At 39.1% G+C, this 12,616-nt stretch overlaps 1 non-coding gene across 1 annotated transcript; it reads right to left on the bottom strand.

The window, feature by feature from the left end:
• Positions 1 to 219: 219 nt before the first annotated feature.
• Trnas-uga (transfer RNA serine (anticodon UGA)) lies at positions 220 to 294 on the bottom strand. Its single transcript has one exon. It is a non-coding gene; the product is annotated as a tRNA-Ser (tRNA).
• Positions 295 to 12,616: the final 12,322 nt, after the last annotated feature.

The following is a 12,616-nucleotide window of genomic DNA, read 5'->3' as shown; positions in this document are numbered from 1 at the left end:
ATGTGGACGGTGAAATCGAGTAAACGGACATACTCCATGATAAAGCCTCTTGAAATATCGGCATTACAAGAACTACATTTTAAGAAATTTCGACATTTAGAAACAACAGTTTATTTGTAATCCGTAGATGAACGCACTGTCGAATTATTATACAGACTCAGTAAATAGCAATCTAGTAATTAACAACAATAATGCAACTTCCTGGCAGATTAAAACTGTGTGCCCGACCGAGACTCGAACTCGGGACCTTTGCCTTTCACGGGCAAGTGCTCTACCAACTGAGCCACCGAAGCACGACTCACGCCCGGTACTCACAGCTTTACTTCTGCCAGTACCTCGTCTCCTACCTTCCAAACTTTACAGAAGCTCTCCTGCGAACCATGCAGAACTAGCACTCCTGGAAGAAAGGATATTGCGGAGACATGGCTTAGCCACAGCCTTGGGGATGTTTCCAGAATGAGATTTTCACTCTGCAGCGGAGTGTGCGCTGATATGAAACTTCCTGGCAGATTAAAACTGTGTGCCCGACCGAGACTCGAACTCGGGACCTTTGCCTTTCGCGGGCAAGTGCTCTACCAACTGAGCCACCGAAGCACGACTCACGCCCGGTACTCACAGCTTTACTTCTGCCAGTACCTCGTTTCTCATTCTGGAAACAATAATGCAATTACTTTAATGCAATTTTTGAGAGAAAAGTGCAAAATGGGAACAATAAGTGCAGACTCACATTTACCATGTCATTTTATGTTTTTGTTTTATAAATAAATCGCAATTATGGAGGTTAAAAGACAGCGTAATCCTTCTCAGGTATTCAAATTCACCTATACCTTCATAAGGAGGATGAAAAACCTCTTGATTTGTACCAATTTACCTAATACTATGAATAAATTTCTGAGAGGAAAAGTGCTACACCGACTTTTAGGGACTATAAAAAGGAATTTAAGGTACAAATAACTAAAAAGCTTTTAGTAAACGCAGTTATAATATTTCAAGTGTACATTTCATCAAATTAATCAAGAATTATTGTAAAGCATGACTTCACATTAAACGAAACTCAAAACCTTCCATTACTCAGAAGTGGGAAAAATTGAGTTATACCACTTTGGCCCTCATTGGCTCAAATAAGAACTAATGGCTTGCTCTTGCCATATTTACTTGGAAGTACTACCCATCAAAAAACATACGACTTGTAATAGCTGCAATTATTATTCTGCAAACGACGCAAATACCTACGTAATGTTGTTCAGTACAGTGTCCTCAGTCGCTAACAGACTTGTCTGCACATATACCCATTATACCCTCTATAGCTATTTGATCTAGAAAAGAGTCAAGGTCAATTTCTGTTGCTGTGTAACTGATTTTACTCATATTAGAGTCAGAGGGCGTCATTGGTAAGCGGTAAGCTTGCTGGCACGAAGTCGTGTTATTGATGGTAAGCGGTAAGTTTGCTGACACGAAGTCGTGTTATTGATAGCTTTCAGTGCAAAGGAATGAGCTGTATTATAACAATGATGGTCGGGCTACGTTAAAAGCATGAATTGCATGCTCGACTTACAAATATTGAAATGCATAAAAATCGTTGCGTCACCAAACTGAGCACTTCCAACATATTTAAAAGGCTGAAAAATGTCAAGAGATATGAATCATTAGCAAAGAACGGGAATGGACCCAGCACTACAAAACAAGGACGTATTTAAGATAAAATTAATTATTATTTCGCCCTAAAATACAGAGCTCTTTTAATACAAGAAAGAAGAAGACGACTATGTGATCTACGTATTTTACAGGCATATGTCATTCAAAATTGAGCACAGAGAATAATTATAGCGTTGCATTAAATTTAACATGATGAGACATAATTTCATCGCCCAACTTCATTAGAACACAAAGGTGTGTTTCATAGTGCAGCCAGAATCTAAGTGCCTGTGATGCAGCTGCAACTTCCATAATCGCAGACATCGTGGCCCTATATGTTGAATTAATTCTTTCTACTGGTTTCTAAGGATTGTGACCCTGGTAATACCACCTTTTTAAGACATATTTCTGTACTTCATTCGTTACATTTGTTACTGTTTCAAATTATGTTTGTCGTATCCTTAAGAACGTCAAGCAATTGCTGAGTTTATAGATGGTTTCTTATCTGCTAACACAAGGCGTTGGAATTAGTGTCTTTAGCGTTACCTTGTAAGTACCCAGCAACACTTTTTCTGTGATAAAAAAATCTGTAAGTATTCTGATCTGTTTCGATATAATTGGCAGTTTCCTGTTTAGCTTCTTAGCTTCTGCAGTGGTTTTAAGTGCTATGTTTTAATTGTGACTTGAATGTTGCTTGCACACAACTGTAAATGCCACTTAAGACGGATGCTCCGTCATAGATTGGGCCGAAACATTTACTCACATCTAGTCCCCTTCGTTCTATATATTCACTTCAGTGATGTTCATATCCTAGTGCAGATTGATCTTTGATGTGGATAAAGAAGGTAAATGGTTCGCATATCGTTACGTCAGAATGATTTCCAAAACAGTATTTCATTATTTATCGATTTTATTAGTTTTTCCACATTTCTTACCTATTTTTAATTTTTCCTTTTTTTTCTAGAAACACCTTATCCTTGGGGTCATTTCCCCGGTTATCACAGCGTAGTTATGCCCTGTTATTATCGCTGGATAGTTTCTTAATGGTGTGGTGATTCTTTTCCGCTTATCCTCTTAGAGTAGTAAACAACATTTCGCGACGTGAGGCAGTTCTCAACAACACAGGCTTCTCTGCAGCGGCTCAAACCGTTGCTGAGCATCAATCTCAGACGAGGTGACTGACAAGCAACATGGATGTATACGTCCCCAGTATGCAAAATGTTGAAAAAAAAAAAAAACATTAAATGGAGGAAGTGCTTGGAGCAACGACAGTGGTTCGAAGGTACGCCACCAAAGAATATCTGAGTTCCGTCAATCTGTGGCTCCTAAAACACGGGCATCAAATCGATTGCACTTTCTTTAGACGTATTGCGTAAATTCGGTAGAAATCTAGATCAGGGCCAGTGGCGTACTTCCGTGTTTCGTGCAGCAATGTTGTCAACACTTGCCGAGAGGTATGATGGGAAGGAAAGATGGTGTGTTAGCTGCTGGGTCTATACCGCTAATGAGACAGCAGCAGACATATAACGTGTTTTCATGGAATATTGTCACATTCTGACGCCAGTGTCTCACTAGCTCTGAAAACTCATTCGGAAGAAACATAAACATATTTTGATAACAAAGATAATTACCGTAATTTATGCTGTGCTATTAGGACCCAAATTAGCCTCAATCTCGTAATTCATTAAATGTTCGGCAGAAACAATTATATGTGATAATAAATATTATTAATGTAATTTTGACAAGCAAAAGCGACGTATTGCAGCATAATTTCACTCTGGCGTTAAGCTACAGGTCGGTCTTGACACCACAACCAAGTTTTTAACTTTCACATTCGTTGGTTTCACTAACTCGCAACTGAACTGTCACATCCAACCTGACCCAAAACTCAGGCTAAGCTACAGATCAGTTTTTCACCATGGCCATCTTTTTTAGCTTTCACACTCTTTGGCTTCGCCAACTCACAACGAAGCTGACACATTCCAAACTAACCACAGCCTTGTAATTCATGACATACTCAGAAAGAAACTATCAGAGATTTCTGACAAGGAATATTGTAAATGTAATTGTTTCTCATTTCACTTGAAACAATTTAAGCTGTGCTGTTAGGTCTAAACCTCATAATGCGTGATATATTCGGAAAAAACGGTGAAATATTTGAAAACACCGAAGAGGAGCATGGTTTTTATTTCGGCGGTAAAAATTCATTTCCTCGCCTCTCGTTGGCTATGTGGAAGTATCATCCCATTGGTTACGCAAAACTGGCCTGTTGCCAATTCATGAGCGGAGAGAAACATCGTCATGACTTCCGCTGACCCTGCTCTAGACTGTAGCCCATAAATTCTCAAAGGCATGTATATTTAATGAGTACGGATATCTTCAATAGTGCAATTATATTCAGGGTAATCTGATTTTGCGAACCAGTCATCCAGGCTGTTTATCAGATTTTGTCCGGGGCAGTTTGTACTGGAGACTCAAGAATTTTATAAAACTTGCACTAACAATAAAATCATAGTACTACAAATTATACATTCTTCTTTGAAGTTTCTCTATTCCCTCGTATAGGCATTATTCGGAAAGTTGAGTGTGTCATGTTGTCCTGAAACACGTGTTCCTCATACACACATCATAAGAACTAATATATTTTTATGAGAATTTCAAATGATTGTACGCGAATTGCAATCATGAATCCTTACTTTTGTGAGAAAACTAACTGCCTTTGAAATCATAGGGGTTCTACAGACAGAATGATGTGCTATTTGAAGCTGTTGTTTTTGCATATGTGTGGTTAAATGAGGTGAGTGAGCTTTCGTCTTTGTGCTAGTGCAGTTCGTATCCTCAGTCCCAACACAGTGTCTCTGGAATTCGAGCTGCTAATATGTTGATACATATCGCCGCCAACTTCGTCTATAAAATGGTACTGTGCACAATAGCCCTAACACTAAAATTGTCAACGTTTAATGGTGTGTTTCAATTCGGTAATTTGTTGCAGCGAACATGATTTGTACGTAAACGACTTCTTACCCCATTGTGTGTCCCCTGATATGACACAAATGTTAATCCTTCACTTTAAGAGGACTCTCGGAGTGTTGCCTGACGGGAGTAGCTGTCTCGATACAAGTCGAAAGACTGTGCATGGCTTGAGACTGATACTCAGTTGTCTCAGGTCGCTGTCAATCTTAGCTATCAATACTGTGTGCAAAGAGTGTCTTCACTGAACTTACTAATAAACTTAAACCTTTTCAGATTCAGTTATACAGGGTGGTCCATTGATCGTGACCGTGCCAAATATCTCACGAAATAAGCGTCAAACGTAAAAACTACAAAGACGAAACTTGTCTAGCTTGAAGGGCTCTATGGTTGGCCCGCTAGATAGCGCTGCCGTAGGTCAAACGGATATCAACTGCGTTTTTTAAATAGGAACCCCCTTTTTCTATTATATATTCCTGTAGTACGTAAAGAAATATGAATGTTTTAGTTGGACCACTTTTTTCGCTTTGTGATAGATGGCGCTGTAATAGTCACAAAAGTATAAGTACGTGGTATCACGTAACATTCCGCCAGTGCGGACGGTATTTGCTTCGTGATACATTACCCCTGTTAAAATGAACCGTATACCAATTACGGAAAAGGTCGATGTCGTGTTGATGTATGCTTATTGTGATCAAAATGCCCAACAGGCGTGTGCTATGTATGTTGCGCGGTATCCTGGACGACATCATCCAAGTGTCCGAACCGTTCGCTGGATAGTTACGTTATTTACGGAAACAAGTAGTGCTCAAAAATGGTTTCAGTGGCTCTGAGCAATGTGGGACTTAATATCTGCGGTCATCAGTTCCCTAGAACTTAGAACTACTTAAACCTAACTAACTTAAGGACACCACACATATCCATACCCGAGGCAGGATTCGAACCTGCGACCGCAGCAGTCACGCGGCTCCGGACTGAAGCGCCTAGAACCGCTCGGCCATCGGGGGGGGGGGGGGGGGGGGGGGGGAAGTGCTCAGCCACATGTGAAATGTTTTGAGTTTTAACTACTTGATAAGCCGGCCGGAGTGTCCGAGCGGTTCTTGGCGCTTCAGTCTGGAACCGCGCGACCGCTATGGTCGCATGTTCGAATCCTGCCTCGGGCATGGATGTGTGTGATATCCTTAGGTTAGGAAGGTTTAAGTAGTTCTAAGTCTAGGGGACTGATGACCTCAGATGTTAAGTCCCATAGTGCTCAGAGCCATTTTGTAAGTAAATTTGTGCGATAACTTGTAAGCTTAAATCACCTACTCGCACCTGGCCACCTTTTTTTTCCGGGTAATTCCTTTCGTGCGCCAGGGTACCTCATCCTCCCAGTCCGTTTTGCAACGCCCCGGTTGGTCATTCTAGATACACCCATGCCTGCACGTCACAGAATTTGTCTCCCATTCCCGGGTTCCGCGTTCAGCCTGATTTCCTTACACACTAGCCGTATCACAGAGCGGTTCTTCGCTGTTTTATCCCGTAAAATCGAAATGACGAAAGCGTGTACACAAAGAAACCCACTAGTCCCCAAACTCACAACCGCCTCACCTTTAACAGCGGGGCAAGACAAACGATGCTCTTTCGGTTTACAGTCTTATAGCCAGTTACGGAACCGAAGTCGTAAACAGAGAAATGGCCTCTCAAAAATAGTCCCCGGGGAGACAAAGTCGTCGCGAGTGAAACAACAGGGGCGGCCCCGGGCGGAGGAGGCAGCTGCGGGGTTTTTGCCGAGCGGGCGCGATACGCATCTCGCCGCAGCCAGCTCCCAGCTCCCGCCTCCTCTTCCCTGCCCTTCGCTTCCCTTCCCTTCCCTTCCCTTCCCTGACTGCGGAAATAGTGTCGCAGATAAATCAGCCGCTGCCAGTCCCGCCAGGGGAGACGCCGACTCCAGAACAAGGTCCGCCTTATAACACGGCGCCGTCTCGCAGCGGCAAGATCCGATCCCCGGTCACACTTATTTTTAAACTGAGCGCTTATTGGTCCCTATATTGTGTTCATCATAAGAACAAACCCGACATAAGCATTATACCATGTATGTTATTCGACACTTTATAAGCATTATACCATGCATGTTGTTCGACACTTTCTTTGAGTTGTCAAGGCTGTACGCCTGGTTGGTTAGGAAGGAGTTGAAGTTTGTGATATCTGAAGATGGGTGTAATCCTGAAACGCGTAACATGTTCTAATGAAAGAGTCAATTGAACATCTCATGATTTTACTGCGATTGTACAGCATTGGTTGCCAATTATTAACATAAAAATGATCGCAGCTCTCAGACGGGATTTTATGTCCTATATATCACCATGTATTCTTCCGCATTTACTGGAATCTCCTTGGATTTCCTTTCACGAAGAGCGAAAGCCAATCTGTCTCTTGTACAGCCAAGTACGATAATTATGATACGTTTCATGCTGTGCGTTACGCCCACATCCAGTGAGTGATAATACAGGACAACAGCTTTACCATTAATTTAGCTTCGAAAGCACTGGCTAACCAGATAGTCGAGCTAAAGTGCAGTAATGTGGGCCGTTGCAGTTACGTCGTAAAAAGAGAGGAGCAAAAAAATAATACAGCTTCGAATGTCATTTAATTTTTATAGACATTGAAAAAATATTCGGCAGAACTCCAGCAATACTCTACGCTTCCTAGATGACAAGACGGTGATCATAACGTGTTCTCGTTCTTAGCTAACATAGTATTGTAGTTAAAAACAATTGAGATGAAAATACAATGTTACTTATAATCTGTCTTGATTGCAAAAATGTTTATTCACATGACGGGTTTCCGTTCCTCTAGAACCATCTTCAGATCTGCAATTTCGGTTACAGGAGTAACTCGTCCACACACAGCAACCTTCACATGCTGCGTCACATCCACGTTGCCAGAATATAAACATTAGTTACACTGAGACGAAATAAATTTAGCGCTTACGCAAGTGTGATAGTCTGAATTTTGAAACTGATGCTACAACAATAAAATCAACAGGTGGATCAGACACGTCAGCAGCCAAAAATAGAATAGAAAAACCACACGTTAGTTGTAGTAGAAGTTGGCGCTTTCGCAAGAAACGTCTGCAGTAACAACACAGACAGTATTAGGACGTGCATCACAGTTTTTTCTATCATTGTTATATGTCTTCAGTGAATTTTTAAAGGAAATGGAGACCTGCCTTCACGGTTTGCGGCAGCATTTTCAGGCTTCAGTGGTAACCGCACCAGATCAATACGGTTTTCCGTGATTTTTTACTGTTTACTTTTATTGTGCTACCAGCAGGTCCTTGGCTGTCAGAGATTTGTGACTTGTCCATTGCACGTTCCTCATAGCGAAACATGACGTGTTTACTGGGTTAGAATTTTTATAGCAGCAATAATTTTCTCGGTTGCTGAAATGAGAGGAGTTTGCAGCCGTCCCCATATTGTTTGTGAGTTACAGTTTACGATATTTTACTGCGATACGTCCCATATCGAGAGATACGAGCAGCAGCATCGAAACTTTCGGACTCGTCCCTCGAGGAAATCGAAGTAACAACGATTTGTAAGTGGGCTGCTTCTGTGATGGCATCGCTGTGTAGCGCTTTGCATTGGATCTCTGACTGCCCTTTCTTTGTAAGAGACTCTGTGGCTGGCTGGACTCGTTGTTGGAAATTAATCGCCAGTACTGTTGGGCAATGGGAGTTAGTCGTCAGCAGTGATGGAAGTACTGTTAGGCAGTTGGAGGTGAACAGCCAGCAGTGATGGATGTTAGATGTGATAAGTTGGCATTGATGGAGGATAGAGGTCTGAAGTGTTAGCGTTGGCTAACGGTCTGTATATGTTCGACTTGGAGACTGAATATTATTCATTTGTACTAGATGTCAATGACGATTTATGTTTGTGTCTGAACTAGATGTGACATTTGTAACCTCCCCACCGCAATTTTTAAAAGAAAAAATAGCAATACTTAATAGAAATGGGGGCCAAGTGTAACCTCCCCACAAAAATTTTAAAAGAAAATAACGATACTAATTAGAAATGCTGATGGACATGGCTCTATGCGTAACCTCCCCACAATGAAATGTACTGACAATGGCAACAAAAAATGTGAAATTCGCAATCTGACTCAATTATAAATCCTTCAAAAAATTAAAGTCCATTCAGTGACAAGAAAATTCAATTAAACCGAAATATCGGTCTTTGGCCCTGTGTAAAAACAATCAGAATTAAAGTCTTACCTCAGAATAAATGGATGTCACATATCTGCTCTTGTTGTTGCGCACCGCTTCGAGGAACTGCATTGCAAATAATAATATTCTCCTTTTTTTTTGTGATTTTAGTGGAGTTTTTCTTCAAAAGAAGTGGAATGAAATGGGAAGTGCAACGAAATCTTGAGTTCAATAAAAAATTAAATTTTTGAAAAAATGCTTTTGAAATAAAAAATTATTATTGGGAGACTTGTTGGAGAATAATTACAATAAATAAAATTTTTCATTATCTAATGATTATATTAATTAACAGTATACCTTATTCCTCATCTTGACCATTGTTGCCGACCGCCTACATCACACAACCGCACTGGGCTGCTACTACTGACCGACCGCTCTGCATGACGACTACAGACTGAGAACTGCTCTCAACTAGACAGAGCTACAGACTCGCAACGACTGAACTGACAGACTCGCAACGACTGACTAACTGCTACTCTGCATAGCGACAACTAACTCGCAAAGACTACTACTGACTGAGAACCGCTCGCAACACTCGCGCGGTCAAGCGCATACTCTCTGGTCACAGATGCTACAATGCCTCGCCATCGCTGCTGCGTTACATACGTGTTTCATAACCCTCCACTCGGGGGGCAAAAATTTGGCAGCGATGGTGAGTCATTTGGACTTGCCAAGCGCGGCAAAATTTTTCTTTAATTAACAAAATCCTACAACTTACAGAATATTTAAATGTTGTGCACACGCACTAAGTACAAAATATATCAGACAAGGACAAAATGTGAATACTAAACATAGTAGCAAATCAGAAAAAAGTATATACAAACTTTTTGACAGATAACAAAGTGCACAGGCACTGAAAAAATTCTTTAGCATATTCAGAACAAATAAACAGACTGGCAAAAAATATTATGTTGACAAGTGTACATGCACTGAAAAATGTCTTTAGCATTTTCACAACAAATAAACATAATGGCAAAAAAAAATTCATGTCCAAAGTGCACATGCACTGAAAAATGTCTTTAGTATTTTCACAACAAATAAACATAATGGCAAACATCATGTCGACCAGTGACATAAGTGTACTCACACTGGAGTTTAGCGAATCGAAAAATGTATAACCTATGAACATAAATGATGTTACCAAAAAAAATTTTTTTTTTATGTGACAAGAATCAGGATAGGAAAGGGAAGGATTGCATCATGGTTGTAGCACTTTAGATTGCACACAGCTGCTCTGAAAGTCCATATCTTTCCACAGTAGTACAACACCAAGTGACACAACTTGAAGTTCTTTTCCCATCAGAATTTATCAGTGTAGCCAAGACACTGAACTGTCGTAGTAATGTTCCATGTTTTCATTTTGGCAGTACATTAGGTACACCAAACAGTGGGACCATAATAATGTCTTCATCGCTCATGGTGGTGGACAGCATGTCGTGTCAACACCACACTCTTACAAGGCACACCAACGTAGAATTAGTGCAAAACCAAATATAGTGCTCCATGATCACTGGGATAAACAGGACAAATGGACATTGCAGTAATTCAGGGTAGTCAGCTTATGAGGTGAAGGACATCAAGTCACATAATATTGACAATTACAGTCTTCATTGATAGTTCGTGGCATTCATAGCCCAGTTATTGAACATTTCTGTACCAAGTATGTAGTATTACAGAAAAATGTTCATTAATTGTTTTACACAGAATCAGTAGCCTTCTTTTCCTGGTTACAAAGCATTATGAAATAATCGCATTCTTTTCAGTTACAGAGTATAATCAAGAATCATTAACCTTCTCCTAATTACAGTTAATTAATCATTTGTCTTTAATTAATCATTTGTCTAATTACAGTTAATTAATCATTTGTATAATTACAGTTAATTAATCATTTGTCGTTAATTAATCATTTGTCTAATTACAGTTAATTAATCATTTGTCGTTAATTAATCATTTGTCTAATTACAGTTAATTAATTAATCATTTGTCATTTCAATATACTAAGAATTATTAGCCTTAATTAATTACAAAGCATTATTAAACAGTACCATAGTTAATTAATTATGTGTCATTCCAATCTATTAAGAATCATTAGTCTTTTCCTAATTACAAAGCATTATGAAACAGTCACATTCATTTCCAACAACAAAGTATCAACATTGGAAACAAGAGCTAATCAATGGCATAATTAATAACAATTCGTGGAGTGACATTAATTATTGGCACTCAGTGGCCATCAAGTATTGAATAGAATAAAACATAGTTCATCATTCAGTATTATTCAGATCATTACACAGTCATTATTAAAAATCAGTTAATTACAGTCAAATCATTAGTAATCACAGGCATTACAATAAACAGTGGCAGTTATTAGCTAGTGACAAAGCATTATTTTGAATATAGTCTCATTAAGAGGTCATTACTCGAGTGACATGCTATTCAGAGTTGATCAGTATTATTCAGAATTATCATAAACTAGTGACATTATGTGGGACTGGTAATACATTTTTTTGGTAGCAATGCATTGCGTTGGGATCGATAATTAATTGCTGAGGCATAATACTTTTTGCTTTTGACCTATTGCTGCAAATGAGGATAGGTAACGTCATTCGTCATGAGTTAGCTGTAGCAAGATTATGTAACAAGGCAGTACATGTGATCACATTTATAAATGATAAACACAAATGGGTAAAAAATATAAAAATGCAAGTACTAGAACAGGTATAATAAGTAACAGGTTTAGTAAGTGTCATGAAAAACTTCTCCTGGAAAAAATACAAAAACGGATTATTGACCTGAAAGAAGAAACGCACACTATGTTGAAAAGTAGTGAACTTCGAATTAACAAGTAGTGAAATGTGTATAAAATGTGTTCCATAGCTGTCCTTTCCAAAACTTTCCGTCATCCTACTATGCAATGTAACACCTGCTGTCAAAGCAAACCGCAACAAATACTTAAATAACTACGTGGCATAAAGAAAAAAACTTCATTATCCATATCATCATAACTTCACCATTATCATCACCTGTAAAGAAAAACTTCATTATTCATAACATCATATCCTTCATCATTATTCATCAGTATTCATTATCATCTGCAAAAAATCACTTCATTACTCATTACATAACTATTCCTTATCTCTAGCATATTTCATCACTAAAACTAAGATGTGTAGTTCTCTCTGACAGCCTGCATCAATCACCTTGTATTCTGAAAGAAAAAATTAGTTAAGACTGCTATTCTGTGATGAGTATAGTATATTCTTGTTAATGCTTGTTAATCCTGATCCCTTTACTCTTCCTCATAAAGTTATTGCATCTCCTTTCGTTTATTCCGTAGGTGAAATTCCCATTTATGTTAAATTTATTTCTTAGAATCATCATTCCTTTCTGAAATTGATGAACAAAGATTAATGTCTTGCATTTAAATCCTATACCCACTAAATAATGACTGGTTTATGTTGACACAATTAACCATACAGCATAACATGACAGAAAACGTAATATGTCCAAGACATTGACAGTGTTCGGATGCGAAAAAATGTACACAGAATAATACAATGCAGTAGCAAAAAAAATGTGAAACAGTCACGATGTTGAGATGTCATAAGGCAAAAAAAAATGTCAAAGTCGACTGGTGTGTGTTATATCTTAACTATTTCATAGTGCATACAAACAAAACTGGAGTACAGTCATATACACAAAAAAATGGAAAATGTGCACGGTCTGATGTGTAACGACAAGAAAAGCGACCTGCTAACCTTACCTTGC

The sequence above is a fragment of the Schistocerca serialis genome, chromosome 9, assembly GCF_023864345.2.
Source record: "Schistocerca serialis cubense isolate TAMUIC-IGC-003099 chromosome 9, iqSchSeri2.2, whole genome shotgun sequence".
NCBI lineage: Eukaryota > Metazoa > Arthropoda > Insecta > Orthoptera > Acrididae > Schistocerca > Schistocerca serialis.
The sequence above is the reverse complement of the archived record's forward strand: the minus strand, read 5'-3'. Positions and strand labels throughout refer to the sequence as shown.